The following is a 15,864-nucleotide window of genomic DNA, read 5'->3' as shown; positions in this document are numbered from 1 at the left end:
TGTCCCCGCCTCCAAGCCCTTTAAGAGGATCAGGCGGACATTCCGATAAACTGACTGCTGTGATTGGCTGTCACAGCAGTCACATGATCTGAAAGGTCCTGATCGCAAGTATGCTTTTGTGCACGCTTGTTACTGAGCTGGGAGTGTGCTCTCTGCACAGTAAAGTGCTTACATAGGGCCGCATATAGACAGCTGTTGGGTGTGAAAGCCCATGCGCCGAGAGGTAACATACGGGTATGATTGGTGGGAAGAGGTTAAATGGCTGCTGCCCTGGAGGACTACAATAATCAGCTTTACTATGCAACATTAAAAAGTTCTGAAAGTTGTTCCCGGAATGTTGCTTACTAAAAAAACCTATTCAAGAGACCTATTAAAACACAGATACATCTGGAGTATGTCTATCCGTAAGAATATATGTAAGAAATTAGTCTATGTGCCTTTAAATAATATATATAAACACTATAAAATAGTATAAAAAAACCCATATACAAAACTTTTAATGGGAAAAAATATAAAAATGTGTATGAACACCCAAAGACATTACAGAGAAAGTAGATGGTATACACTTATAGTAGAGGGGTAAGGCCTCTTGCACACAGGGTTAAAAATGCCATGCTTTTTATGGATTTGAAATTAGATGCCTTGTTGTCTATGGGACAATACACATAGCCGAGTAAAGAACAGTAATACAGCGATCAGTACAGCGTCGTAACACACAACTAGAACATTATACATTTGAGTGCAGTAATTTACACCCATACATGTTTATGCTTCTATAAGCATGTTTACATGAATATGAATGAGTATATTACAACACTGGCAATGAAGTATTTTACTTGTTTATATGCTTATGCACCTTTATGCACCTATTTGTGTGTTTATGCAAGGTCTTTACAGAACATTTTACACAGGCTCTTTCTGTCCACAATTTCCTGAGTATAAACATCAGCAAATTAATACACCAGTCTGCAACTGGCTTAATGGTAATGACAAAATCACAATCATGGAAAAAATTTACTTTAGGAATGAGGGGAAAAATGTGTTAAATATGTTGACCTCAATTACTTCATTCAGCCTTGTCAGGGCTGTCAGGGACATAGAGGGTGAAAATCCAAGACGATTCATGTTCACACAAACTCTTGAAACACACTGCTTATGGGAAAGTCTTTGATATAGACTCTATTAACCACATTCTCAATCCCTTAGTATCCTTTTTCAGAAAAATGTCAGGGAATGCTATGTCCATATTGCCCTGTTGATGAGATGAAAAACTATTCCATTTCTGTCAAAAGTACTTGTTCAAGGAAAACCACTTGTCTTGTATTTATGAGGTTGATTTAGTAAAAATAAAGTAGAACTCCAGCAAACATTCTCCTCGCATTAATTTGAAAGGCAAAGGCAGTTATTCTGGAATTGATGGGTACAGCTGCTGTCTGTAGAAGGGTGGATATTAGAAAGGCCCAACCTCCTACCCTGCCTGTACAGCATAAGCTCAGTTTATAATATTATTATTATTATTATTATTATTATACAGGATTTATTTAGCGCCAACAGTTTGCTCAGCGCTTTACAAAACGAAGGTAGACATTACAGTTACAATACAATTTGGTACAAGAGGAAACAGAGGGCCCTGCTCGTTAGAGCTTACGCTCTTAGGAGGTAGGACTTCTCCTTTAAGCTCTGCTGAACCAAGACTTTTAAGCAGAAGGTTTCTCTTAACAGCTGCTATCATTGCCATACTGGACCCCAGGTCATAGATATTCATTTAAGCGAGCAGTGTTTCTCAGTTTCATACTGGGTCCATTGACATTACAACAGCCATTCTGCTCATCTTTGATATACAGGAGCCCTAGATTTGGATAGTTACTGTGGTGGCCATCACTGGGATCAATGTTTGTACCAACCCCCTGATACAAACTGTACAGCTGCTGTGCATAGCTTGTCTCATGCTATACGTTTGTATTTAGGCATTTGCTGTAGAGGTCACGCTAGATGCCATATTGTGCTGGATTCCCTTATCACAGGCTGTCACTGAAGACTCCCAGAGTGTTGAGTAGGCTGTACACTATGGCCCCTGCTTTGTGTCTTGGGAATGGGAGAAATGGAGGCTGGCTGTTATGCCATTTTACATCCCATTGTGGTTTTCCAACTTCTTTTGTTTAACAGAGGAATCTGTTAAAAAGTGAATCTCACCACCATCAGTAAAGCTATTGGTTTTGCACTTTAACATACACTGCTCAAAAAAATTAAAGGAACACTTTGAAAACACATCAGATCTCAATGGGGAAAACTATCATGCTTAATATCTATACTGATATGGACTGGGTAGTGTGTTAAGAATGTTAGGATGTCCCATCGTTTGATGGAAATGAAAATTATTAACCTACAGAGGACTGAATTCAAAGACACCACGAAAATAAAAGTGAAAAAATGATGCAGCAGGCTAGTCCATTTTGCTGAAATTTCATTGCAAAAGTATGTATGGCCCACATGTACTTGTATGCATGCCTGACAATGTCGTGGTAAGCTGCTAATGAGACGATGGATGTGTCCTGGGGTATTTCCACCCAGATCTGGACCAGGGCATCACTGAGCTCCTGGACAGTCTGAGGTGCAAACTGGCACGTCGGTTGAACCGAAACATGATACCCCAGAGGTGTTCTATTGGATTTAGGTCAGGCAAGCATGTGGACCATTCAGTGGTGGTAATTCCTTCATCCTCCGGGAACTGCCTGCATACTCTCGCCACATGAGACTGGGCATTGTGGTGCACCAGGAGGAACGCAGGACCCACTGTACCAGCATAGGGCCTGACAATGGGTCCAAGGATTTCATCCCAATACTTAATGGCAGTCAGGGTGCCAATGTCTAGCCTATAGAGGTCTGTGTGTCCCTCCATGGATATGCCTCCCCAGACCATCACTGACCCACCACCAAAACAGTCATGCTGAGTGATGTTGCAGGCAACATAATATTCTCCATGGCTTCTCCAGACCCTTTTCAAGTTTGTCACGTGCTCAGGGTGAACCTGCTCTCCTCTGTGAAAAGCACAAGGCGCTAGTGGCAGATCTGCCAATTCTGGTGTTCAATGACAAATGCCAATTGGCTCTATGGTGTCGGGCAGTGAGCATAGGGCCCACTAGAGGACGTCAGACCCTCAGGCCACCCTCATTAAGTCTGTTTCTGATTGGTCAGAGACATTCACACCAGTGGCCTTCTGGAGGTCATTTTGTAGGGCTTTGGTAGTTCTCATCCTGTTCCTCCTTGCACAGAAGAGCAGATACCAGTCCTGCTGATGGGTTAAGGACCTTCTACGGCCTTGTCCAGCTCTACTAGAGTAACTGCCTGTCTCCTGGAATCTCCTCCATGTTCTTGAGACTGTGCTGGGAGACACAGCAAACCTTTTGGCAATGGCACGTATTGATGTGCCATCATGGAGGAGTTGGACTGCCTGTGCAACCTCTGTAGGGTCCAGGTATCACCTCATGCTACCAGTAGTGACACTGACCCTAGCCAAATTCAAAACTAGTGAAAAACAGTCAGAAAAGGTGAGAAGGGAAAAAAATTTCAGTGGCCTCCACCTGTAAAACCATTCCTGTTCTGGGGGTCATCTCATTGTTGCCCATTTAGTGCATCTGTTGTTAATCAATTTCAGCTGCTTTGGTGTTAATGAAATTAACAATCCCCTCTGCTACTTAACTGATAAGATCAATATCCCAGGAGTTTAATTGACTTGATGCTATACTCTGATTAAAAAGTGTTCCTTTAATTTGTTTGAGCAATGTATAATTGATGTGATGAATAAGCTGGTTCAGGCGATTTACACTTGCTTGTGATGGCTCATGGAGTGCATAGCTGCTGTGGTATTTGGGGAAAGTAATCGGTCTTAAAGGAGAAGTTCACCTTTTGGACAAAAATAATAAATGCACGTTTTTTTGCAGGTTAAAAAAAGTGCATTTATTATTTTTGTCCGAAGGAGCCTGGAAAGCATTGCACCAGCGATCAGTAGCATATCTGCTTGCTGTACAGGATGTACGAGCAAGCAGATATACTGACAGGAAGCTTCAATGAACTACCACGGCGCTCCACAGTGCCGTGGTAGTTAATTGAAAACTACAAGCCGACTGCCACTAAGGCTGTTGGGACTTGTAGGCACTCATTCACTGAACACTGTGAGTGATGTGGCTGTGTGGGCGGAGCCCTGTACGGCCACGCTGTTTTCAACTCTTGACAGATAGTATGGGGGTGACAGATAGTATGGGGGTGGGGGATGGCGGGTGCGGCTGTGGCTATGGGAACATGTTACATGTTCCACCCTAAAAACAGGTGGAACATGTAACATGTTCCAAAGGTGAACTTGTGCTGTTGTAAACCTCAAACATGAAATAAGAAAAAAAGCACATCATTCTATACTGTATACTTGCCACTTTAAAACACTGAATGTGATTTCTCTGTGTTGCCTGGTTCTTCTGTTTTCAGTTCTGACAGCTTTTCCTGACACCAAGAGTTAGGCTGGCCTTACACTATACAATTTTTCTTACAATTTTCTGTCCAATTTCTAGGCAATTTTCGTTAATTTACCTTCAACTATGTAGTGCAAGGGTCTGCCTAATGGGATACAATTGAAAGTGTTTAGGTTTGGTCCGTCTAAAGCAAAATTAGAGTTGCCATACATTCTACAATTTTCTTGAGAAGTTTGATTTACTAAAAACCATATAATATGAGGTCAAACCTAAATAACACTTTCAATTGTATCTAATTATGCAAGTGCTTGCACTAGATAGTTGAAGGTAAATCTAAAGAAAATTGGGCATAAATTGTACAGAAAATTGTTAAAAAAAATTGTATAGTGTATGGCCAGCCTTTAACCATTAGCCGCCCGGCCTATAGCCGTTTAGCAGCCGCAAAAATGCTTCAGCTTTCTGAGTGCACGCCATTTGGCGTGCTCCCGCAAATGCGCGGTTGAAGAGCCGCGCAGCGGCGCGATCTGTCACCGGCCGTGTACCTCGGACACGGCCGATGACAAATCTGAGTACCGGCCCCCATTGCTGGTACCATGTGACCTGCTGTGACCAATCACAGCAGGTCACATGACAGTTGTATACAATGGATGGCTTCATGCCATCCATTGTATACTAATGCCTAGCTGTGAATGGTCACAGCAGGTCACATGCACATGTCATGTGATTAGCTGTGGCAAAATCACAGCTAAGCACACACGAAAAAAAAAAAAAACCTGAATGAATCGGTCATTCAGGTAAATGCTTGCTTATAGCAAAGTAATTCATTGCTATAAGCAAATTGTGTAAAAAAACAAAAAAAAAACCAAACTGATCACTTCCCCAAAGTAATACAATGTTACTATGGTAACATTGTATTATTTTGGTCATAGTAAAATATGAAAAAAAATCTTAAAACAAATAAAAAAAAATATAAAAAATTAAAAATAATAAAATAAAAAAAAATATATATATTTTTTTTTCATACTGTCACCAGTCAGTGTCCCTGTTCACCGCCATGCCAGTTATATGATGACGCTGTACTGCACTGGTGACAGTATGTAAAAAAAAAAAATAGTGAAAATAATTTTTTTACATTTTTTCTTTTTCCGAAAAATTATGACAAAAAAAATACAACTTCAAAAAACTTGCCATCCCTCTTATGAAATACGTCCGACTGTCTACTCTGCAAAAAGTGGTCATTTGGGGGATATCTGTACTGTTCAGACATTCTTGGACCTCAAGAAATTAGATTGGCTGTCAGTACTTCAGGATTGATCAATTTTCAGATCTATACCATAGTTTGTAAACTCTATAACTTTCCTACAAACTAAATAATACATCCTAATTTGGGTTATTTTCACCAAAGACATGTAGCAGAATACATCTTGGCCTAAATTTATGAACAACAATTATTTATTTGTAAACTTTTATAACAGAAACAAAGAAAAACATGTTTTTTTTTCAAAATTTTTTTTGTTAATTTAGCAAAAAATAAAAACCCCAGTGGTGATTAAATACCACCAAAAGAAAGCTCTAGTTGTGTGAAGAAAATGGTAAAATTTTAGTTTGGGTACAATGTTGTATGACCGCGCAATTGTCATTCAAAGTGTGAGAGTGCTGAAACGTGAAAAATGGCCTGGGCAGGAAGGTGTAAAATTGCCCGGTATTGAAATGGTTAACCACTTGCCTACCGAGCACTTATACCCCCTTCTTTACCAGGCCAATTTGCAGCTTTCAGCGCTGTCGCACTTTGACAATTGTGCGGTCATGCAAGATTATACCCATATGAAATTTTTATCATTTTTTTTCTCACAAATAGAGCTTTCTTTTGGTGGTATTTAATCGCTGCTGGGCGCTTTTACTTTTTGCGCTATAAACAAAAAGTGTGCAAAAAAAAAAGTTTCTTTTGTTTCTATTATAAAATTTTTCAAACAGGTAATTTTTCTCCTTCACTGATGTGCGTTGATGGGCACTAATAGGCGGCACTGGGCACTAATAGGCGGCACTGATGGGTACTGATAGGCAGCACTGATAGGTGGCACTGACTGGCATCACTGATGGGCATTGACTGGCGGCACTGCTAGGCATTGACTGGCGCAACTGCTGGGCACTGACTGGCACAACCGCTGGGCACTGACTGGTGGCAGCACAGGTGGGCGGCACTGCTGGGCACAGGTGGGCGGCACTGCTGGGCACAGGTGGGCGGCACTGGTGGGTGGCGCTGCTGGGCACCGATCATCAGGGCACTGATGATCGGTGCTGATCCCTGCTCTGACAACTGCCGGTTCTTGGCAGTACTTTCCTCACACTCTGACAGCGTGAGAAAAGTGCAGCCGAGAACCGGCAATTGCATTTCCCGGTGATCAGCGTGTCATTGGACATGGCTGATCACATGGTAAAAGGCTGCTGTGATTGGTCTTTTACCACATCACGGAGATCGCCGGGTGCGCGCCCCCGGGGGCGCACAGGAGAACGTGTTCTGGGACTAGTCGGTCGCAGTGTAGCCGTCATTCGGCTATCTGCGGTTGGAAAGTAGTTGAAAGGTGATGGGGGAAGGGGGGGAGCTCCAGCACTCAGCCTTTGACTTATATTCACAGCTGTGCTGTGCCCCTTCCCTGCAATCAGGGCTCACAGCTGTCCCTCTGCTGCTAGAGCTGAAAGAAATCCTTTTGTCTGTGTTTTCATTAGCGGTGCACTGAAATGAAAGTTCTTGGACCGAATTCGAAAATTCAGTACGCAGTTGGCCAAAAACCGAAATGGACAGTTTTTTTTTTTTTTTTTTAATATATATATTCTGTTTGACTTTTTGCTTAATATCATGAATTTAAATGTATATCAACTTAGTTTCAGCACCTTTTCGGGCCAATAGGCTGCTTTCACACTGAGCAGTTTTTGCAGCACTTTTGCTGCAAAAAAAAAAAGGCACGAGAAAAGCTAAAAAAAAATGCATCCTTAAATTCAATCACGCTGGTCCGTTAAAAAATCTTGCTTGCTGCATTTTTAGTGCATATTTATTATTATTATTATTATTATTATTATTATTATACAGGATTTATATAGCGCCAACAGTTTGCTGAGCGCTTTATAATATAATGGGAGATAATACAGCAACAATACAGTTCAATACAAGAGGGATAGGAGGGCAAATCTATTTAACATGGTTTCCCAAGGGACAAGTTCTATGCTTTTTTGAGCTGCTGTGTTTTTGGAAAGTGTCAGGGACATTTTTTAAACGTAAAATGTTGCTTTTTGTGGTTCAACAGACTTCAAAGGAGATGCTGCAGAAAACGCATTTAGTGTATCTTTGATGCGTTTTTACGCGCTTTGTGTGTTTAATCAGCCCAGCAACAAATTGGCCAAAAAAAGAACATTTAAAAACATAAAACGTGTCAAATACACGTGTGCAAAAACCCAAAGGCATTGCATAAAGCACCGCAAAATAGACAAAATGCAAACTACATTGGTGTAAACCAGGCCTGAAATGCATTGAAAACGCATAAAAAATGCAAACTGCATAAAAGAAGCTTCAAAAACACAAAACACAGTGCAAAATGGAAACTTCATTGTTGTGAACCAGGCCAGAAATGCATTAAAAATGCATGTGTTGTGTTTTTTGATGCGTTTTTAATCTGTCCAACAACAAGTTGGCCAAAATAAAATTTCATAACACATAAAAAAAACCACATCCAAAATGCAATGCAAAAAAGCACTGCAAAACAGACAAAACGCAAGCTGAATTGGTGTGAACCAGGCCTGAAATGCATTCAAAATATCAAAAACGCTCATGTGTTGTGTTTGTGTTGCATTTTCCTTTTTTTAATATGCCCAGCAACAAGTTGGCCAAAAAAGAAAAAACCCATACAAAAACCGCAAAATACATATAAAAGCTTCAAAAATGTGCATGAAAAAAGCATGGCAAAATTGACAAAATGCAAAAACTCAAAAGCGCACGTGTTACGTTTTCCATTTTTAATCTGCCCAGCAACAAGTTGGCCAAAAAAAATTATTCCAAAACTGGATCAAAAAAGCGTAAAAATTGCGCACAAAGAACACAATGCACTGCGAAAAGCGCTGCAAAATGGACATAATACAAACTGCATTGGTATGAAACAGGCCTGAAAGGCATTGAAAACGCAGCAAAACTGCATTTGTTGTGTTTTTTTAATTTCAATATCTTTTTATTTTCACATAAACCAAGAACAGGGTCAAATATGGTTATACAGAAACCAACTGAGACATCAGTACGCGATTATAAGACCTTTTCAGAAAAATATGCCATATGGTAAGCAGTCTGTATCATTTTGATGTCAGTTATACCACATACAATTGTGAGTCCCAGTTATTTGTTGAAAAAAGGAAGTATAAGGGCAAACAAATTAAATTAACCAAAGTAATTGAACAGTTTATGGGCCAAGATTCTTGGCATGCTCCAGTTTACTTAACAAAGTTATAAGATATTATAGTGTTTACCCTTGCAAATTCCTTTGAAATGTGTACCATTGATTCCAAATCTGCCAGGTCTTACTGAAGGTAGAATATTTCCCAGTATTAATGGCTAACATATTTTTGTATGTGTAGTGAGTATTACGTATGGTTTCAACTATATTTGGGGAGGTTGTTGATCTCCAGATGCGTAAAATTGCCAGCTTTGCTGCCAAGAATAAGTGAGTCATGAATTGTCTATAGGAGAGAGGGATAGCCTCTATCCCTAGGTAAAAATGGCTAATGAAGGCGAGGGTGGAATATGTAGACCAGTAATCTGGGTGATAATGTCAAACACCGACAGCCAGAAGCAATCCAATTTACCAAATGACCAATGGATGTGATATAAAGTGCCGGTTTGCTGACATTGCCTCCAGCACAGAGGGGATTGAGAGGATTGAAATTTAGACAAACTATGCGGATTAAGATACCGTCTCAACATAATTCTCTAAGTAATTTATTTGTTGCGTTTTTTATGAGTTTTTAGTCTGCCCAGCAACAAGCTGGCCAAAAAAAAATACAAAACGCAAAAAAAGTCAAAAACCTGCATGAAAATATGCAAAATGCACTGTAAAACGGACAAAACGCAAACTGCATTAGTGTGAACCAGGCTGGAAATACATTGAAAACCAATCAAAAGTGCACTCTAAACGTGGCAAAATCGTGCATTTCTGGCGGTCGTTATCGGCACCTTTTTTCATATCTACAAAATGCAGATAACACTATTTTCGGACGGTATATAAGTGTATCCCTAGTTTTCAAAACAAAATATATGCAGACACACAGGTACAACTTGTGTAGGAGGATTTAGTTTATTCGAATTCAAAACTTTTTCTTGATCTAGGATAGGAAAGGGTTAAACCCACTGGCATTATTTTCCCTTGCGTTCCTCGGCACCTCCTATGGGCAGTTCTCTCTAGGTATAAAACCCCCTCTCTGCTATAGGCAAGCCAGTTATTTCTGCCTATTGTTTCAGGAGTAAGGTCCTAGTTTCCTGCTGGGACCTGTGGTTCCTGGGATTTTTCCTGTGGAGACCTTCAGTCAACAGCCGGGTTGGTCGACGGCTGGATAATCTGAATCCAGTGGTCACCCAGCCTGGCCAACGAGCTCATGCAGATCTTTAGCTGAGTCCTGGGTCGACTGCGACAAATCCCATCCTGGACCAGGGCGGCCAGTGAGTTAAACGTCTTGCGGGGACACACATGACTGGCTCCTGCAGTCTGTGTCAGTGTTATCCTGGCTGACAGCGTCCACCACTTCAGAGGAAAGGAGGATCTGTCATGGTAACCTTACCCACACACTCCACTGGATTGGTAAGTAAATGCTGTGACGATCGCGGCGTCAGACCCCATCCCATCTCACCAAACTCGTGACCGAAGGACTAGCCAATCTAAAACCGCGAGGTCACGTGCGTAACAATGCCACACCCAGCTGCACCCTGCACACCAGTTTTCCAGCAAATGGACCACAACTTGTGTACTTGCAGCCTGAGTGTTTGTTACTGGGTCAGGTTAATTACTCAATTAACCCTTCACACTGCCACCACCTCCTTTTTGTGCAGAGAAAGAGGAAACTCAGCAATATTAGCAATACACTATGATGGTTAGATAATTGCCTGTATACCACTGTCACCGCAGACAGGTTATACAGAGGGCTAAACACACACAGTAGCGTTCTTCAGCGGCTTGAATTCGTGTTTGCATTAAAGAGCTTTAGAAACAGTTCAACACTTTCAGAAAGTAAGATTTATTACTAAAAGGTCAAAAGGGTTGCAATAAAAATATTTACAGAAAAAAGATGTAACATATATATATATATATATATATATATATATATATATAAATATACATAAATATACAGAGAACAATAGCACAGCAAAGAGAAAACAGGAGTTTAAAGGGTTAAAGTACTTGCCAATCAGCCTTGGTTTAAGCAGTTTCAAGTCTTATGAGTGCAAAAAGGATTTCTTGTCTCTCACTCAGTTTCGATGTTAAACGGGGACTCTTTTCTCTCACACCCACAATTCCAAGCATAACAGACCTTTTTCTAGGATCTCAGCAAGGTGTCTCTTTGGAGTAGTAAACCAATCGTCTCCTTTTAGGGAGGGGAGTGTAGGTGGAGACTTAAGGTATACCCAGAAATTCTCATAGCTGCTATTAAGATTCATAACTTGGTCTAGGGGCATTTTCTGGCCTGGCCACTAGTATATTAATATTCAGCTGCGGAATGGTTAGAGATAAAACATGTCATATACACCTGAATGGTTCAGGAGATATACTTTTCTGCTTTTCTATGTATGCCAGTTAAGGGGTGTAACAAACCAGGAGAATGGTCTCAAATTGAGCCTTCCAAATATGGGCTCCGTGTTTAGGTAATTATGTCCTACGTGAAGATATCAACTTATATGAAAAAGTGAGTTTTTAAAAGTAAGTCTGTCTTTATGACCCCTTGGAAGGTCTTTTGAAGTTCAGTGAGGGACCTGGTTTATACTTTTACGATATGCCAGATTGCACAGTTTCTTAGACAGCTAGGCCCCAGCTCCCTTGGGGGTTTTATAGCTTGGAGCTCCCTGCGGTGCTTTGGCTGCCTGTGACCTCTGCCAACGCACACCGACCACATGTCACTCAACCGAGAGGGAGGGGGGATGATCAAAGAGGGGGAGTAGGGTCTACAAGTTGGAGGGTTGGAGCAAAATGGTTAAACCGCGTCCATCTCTGTTTTATACGCTTGTTACAGATGCCCCCCCTTCCCTCACTGGACATGGCACAGACACTTCCTAGGGTGGTTGATCAATGGTAGTCAGTCCCCCCCCCCCCAGACGTGAGGTTCACCTGCCTGCAGTTTGTCCTGCCTAGATGTGCAGAACCCAGGTGATTGTTGAAATCTGCTGGCCTGGGGTGACACTGTTTTTTATTTCTATGTGCTGCCCCTTCGCCCCTTTTGGTTTGCCTGGTGGGGAGATGTCCAGATGTGATGGGGTGCATGGGGGTACCCTCCCTCCCAGTGCCCTTGGGCGGGTCTAGAGGAGCGAACATTGGGTGGGCGGTCACATCCCATGCTGCCCTGGACTCTCCTCCCCTCCTGTTTCCATCCCCAGCGATAGCTCCCCAATGATGAGCTGCAGCGCCAGTCAAACTGGAGTACCCTTGGCCTGTGGACCTTTTGTTGGTGCCATCCCAGTGGTTAATTCGGTGAGAGTGTGTTCTACCAAACCTGGGTTTCCCCTGCCTAATGCTATACGGGCAGTATGTTGGGTCTTGCCCCCCCCCCCCCAGTCTTGGGGCTGCATATGCTCTAGACGAGGTTTGCTGTCCCATATCAGTTGTATGTTTGATCTCTACAGGTACTCTGCTCATGAATGGATGTCCTGTAGAGGGGGGTAGCACTGTGCGGACCAGATGTCATTCCCTCCTTTCCTTTGGGTCAGCGGAGCTGCTGCTGCTGCTGCTGTCAGGCGGCAGGGATCAGCCCTTCCAGGGGGGTAAGGTTCTCCACGGACAGGAACGCTCGGGCACTGGTAAAAGGACTTCCCGGTGATGTATCCCCTGAGTCCTTGGACGAGGAGGATGGGGCCTCTGTAGTTGCACAGGATGGATATTAGTTGCTGCGCTACGTGATTCTGTGCAAGAGACGCTCAAAATTGAGAACTCCACTGGTGCACCTGTTGTGGTGCCTGTCCTCCTTTGGTCTGTTAAAGGGTTACTAAACCCACAACAGTAAGATCAGTCTGTATATGCAGTAAAACATGTTTGTTATACTCACTGTGGAACCTAAGGGGTAATCCTCTTCATTGTCTAAAAAGTCTATTTTGATCCTGTCTTCTCTAATCCTTCATTTCTACTGTCCCCAATCCATCTGCTGATAGTACAGAGCTCTAGATGTCACTCTGAACATGCTCCGTATAGCGTGTATTGCTAAAGAGTTTTTTTTTTCCTTGGTAGGGTGCATGCAGTCAGCACAGGACCAATCGGCACTGTAAAGAGAAAGGGGCAGAGGTTATGCAGCCTCGTACACTCACTAGCCGCTTTATTAGGTACACCTGTTTAATTGCTTGGTAATGCAAATTGCTCATCAGCCAATCACATGGCAGCAACTCAGTGAATTTAGTCACCTAGACGTGGTAAAGACGATTTGCTGAAGTGCAAATCGAGCATCAAAATGGCGAAGAAAGGGGATTTAAGTGACTTTAAACATGGCATGGTTTTTGGTGCCAGATGGGCTGGTCTGAATATTTCAAAAACTGCTGATCTACTGGGATTTTCGCACACAGCCATCTCTAGTGTTTACAGAGAATGGTCCGAAAAAGAAAAAATATCCAGTGAGTGGCAATTGTGTGGATGAAAATGCCTTGCTGATGTCAGAGGAGAATGGGCAGACTGCTTGCTGCGACAATCAAATGGTAGGGTCAGAATGTGGCGTAAACAACGTGAAAGCATGGATACATCCTACTGTGTATCAACTTTTTAGGCTGGTAGTGTAATGGTATGGGGGATATTTTCTTGGCACTAGCAAGGTGTACCTAATGAAGTGGCTGGTGAGTTTAGGACAGTCAGAGCAGAATGAAAACTCCTCCTACAAGCTTTAATCCGTGCTTAGCTAGACATTGAATGAAGCCACAAGACTGCTATATACTGCTGATGAGAAAAGGTATTTTGCAGTTCATATTAATTAAAATAATTGCATTTCCATGTTGTGTGTACTGTGGGAGATCCGATATAGTGACTACAGGATCCTGGATTTAGTAACACTTGGAATACTTGACCAGAAGTCAAAGTTCAAAGTGTAGGTGGATCCGGAGCCCTAGATGGTCCTGGGATTGAAATATGTTTGCCAAAATGGAGAACTGGAAAAACGTGGAGCTGAAACAATGGATGTTGCACAGTGTGCACTGGAAAGTCCTTCCCTCAAGTGTTGGTCTGCCGACCCAGACATCAAGAATGACCCTGGCAGTCCTGCCTGTGCAGGGAAGATATCTGTTTGAGGCTATGTTGGACAACATTATCAAAATCGTTTCGGGTAGCCAGGGTTCTTTCGTCCCTCAGGTCAAGTGGGGGAAGGAACTGCATTGGATGTCTGGGCCTGCATTTCCGCCCCCAGCAAGGAGGATCGCAATCTCATTATTTCCAGGTATAAGAATTTGCTTTCCTTCTACTAGACAGTCTATTTCCATCTAGTCTTTGGCTTTTATCATCGTGTCTATGGGCACTGTTCAGTGTTGTGCAGGACCCACTCCTCCCATCTGTGTTTTCTCTGTTGCTTGAGGCGGAGCAGGGTTTTTCCTTTACTCCAGTTTGTTTACGGTTGCCAAGAAGGACGGGGTTTGCCCGATCCTTGACCACAGAGCCTTGAATCCCTTTTGTGCGGGTTCAAAAGTGGGAAAAAATGATGCAAATGTCATTTTGTGTACAGTGTTGCATGACTGATCAATTGTCAGGTAAAGTAGCACAGCGCCATATAACAAAAAATCTACTGGTCATGAAGGGGGCTAAATCTTCCAGATGACAAGTGGTCATCTCTGAACACTTTGAGGGTTTCTGGTGATGTCAGTGTCAGTCTATCTCCCACCCAGTGTCTGTGTCAGATTGCCCATCACTGCACTATCAGTCCCACTATAAGTCCTTGATCACTGCCATTACTCATAAAAAATAAATACAAATTTAAGTGTTTATACCATAGACGCTATAATGTTAACACAAACCAATTAGTATACACTCAATTGGCATTTTTTTCTTAGCAAAGAATGTAGCAGAATACATTTTTGCCTAAATTTATGAAAACATTTTATTTTTATTGGCTGTTTATAGCAGAAACTAAAAAATTTGGTTTCATTATGTTCCGATATTTTTTTTTTGTATAATAAAAAATAAAAATCACAGTGGTGACCAAATCCCACTAAAAGCAAGCTCTATTTGTGTGAAAAAAAAAATTGAGCACAGCGTTGCATGACTGCGCAATTACCACTTAAATTAGCACAGTGCTAAATAGCAAAAAATGACCTGAGGGTAATACCTTCCGGAGCTTAAAGTGGTTCTAAAGGCTCAAAGTTTTTACCTTCATGCATTGAATGCATGAAGGTAAAAAACGTGTGTAGCAGTCCCCCTAACACCTGAGCCCCATCCCAGTCCAGCGTTGTCCACAAGAGCCTCAGTTCTCTGGGGGCTCTCACTCCTGATTGGCTTAGGTAACAGCAGGAGCTATTGGCTCCCACTGCTGTCAGTCATAGCCAGTGAACCAATCAGGAGAAAGGAGGGGGGACTGTGCAGTGGCTCTGTGTGATAATGGACATGGAGAGTTGCAGCTGGGGCCCGCGTCTGCTCGAGTCCCCCATAACAAGCTGCTTGCAATGGGGCACCTGACTGGAGGGAGGGGCCAGGAGCGCCGGCGGGGGTCCCAAGAAGAGGAATCTCGAGGCTTCTCTGTGCAAAACTGCTGTACAGAGCAGGTAAGTATGACTTTGTTTTTTTTGTTTTTTTTTGTAAAAACCAGGACTTTAGTATCCGTTTAAGTGGTTAAACATCAGGCGTCTGTTTCTCAGGTCTGCAAATTTATAAGGTTGCTATTTTGTCATCTGTGGTTGCCCGTTTTTGCTGCAAAGTTTTGCAGGCTGCTGCTTAAGGTTTTCGGGAACCCTTCGGGGTCGATTGGAATGTGAATGTGTTTTACTGATTGGTCTCTGGGTTCTTTTGTCCACCCCTCTTTGTGCCATTAGTTTTTAATGGCCGTTTGGTCAAGACTAATGCAGAAAAGCTGTGTCTGTCATTGAACTTAAGAGAAAACAGGTTTTTTTTGTTACCCACTGTAATATCCCTTTCTCTTATTGGTTGACACAGCACCCACTACTCTGTTGAATTTTTTTATTTCTGACGCTGCTTGTAACTAA

At 42.3% G+C, this 15,864-nt stretch overlaps 1 protein-coding gene across 1 annotated transcript in view; it reads left to right on the top strand.

Annotated features, from left to right (window-relative positions):
- PIWIL2 (piwi like RNA-mediated gene silencing 2) overlaps positions 1-15,864 on the top strand; it is a 502,914-nt gene that overhangs the window by 23,734 nt on the left and 463,316 nt on the right. The window lies entirely within an intron of this gene.

Source organism: Staurois parvus, unplaced genomic scaffold (genome assembly GCF_062004578.1).
Source record: "Staurois parvus isolate SC_StPar_1 unplaced genomic scaffold, SC_StPar_1.0 ptg001090l, whole genome shotgun sequence".
Lineage (NCBI taxonomy): Eukaryota > Metazoa > Chordata > Amphibia > Anura > Ranidae > Staurois > Staurois parvus.
Note: the sequence above shows the minus strand (reverse complement) of the source record. Positions and strands in the feature narration are given on the sequence as shown.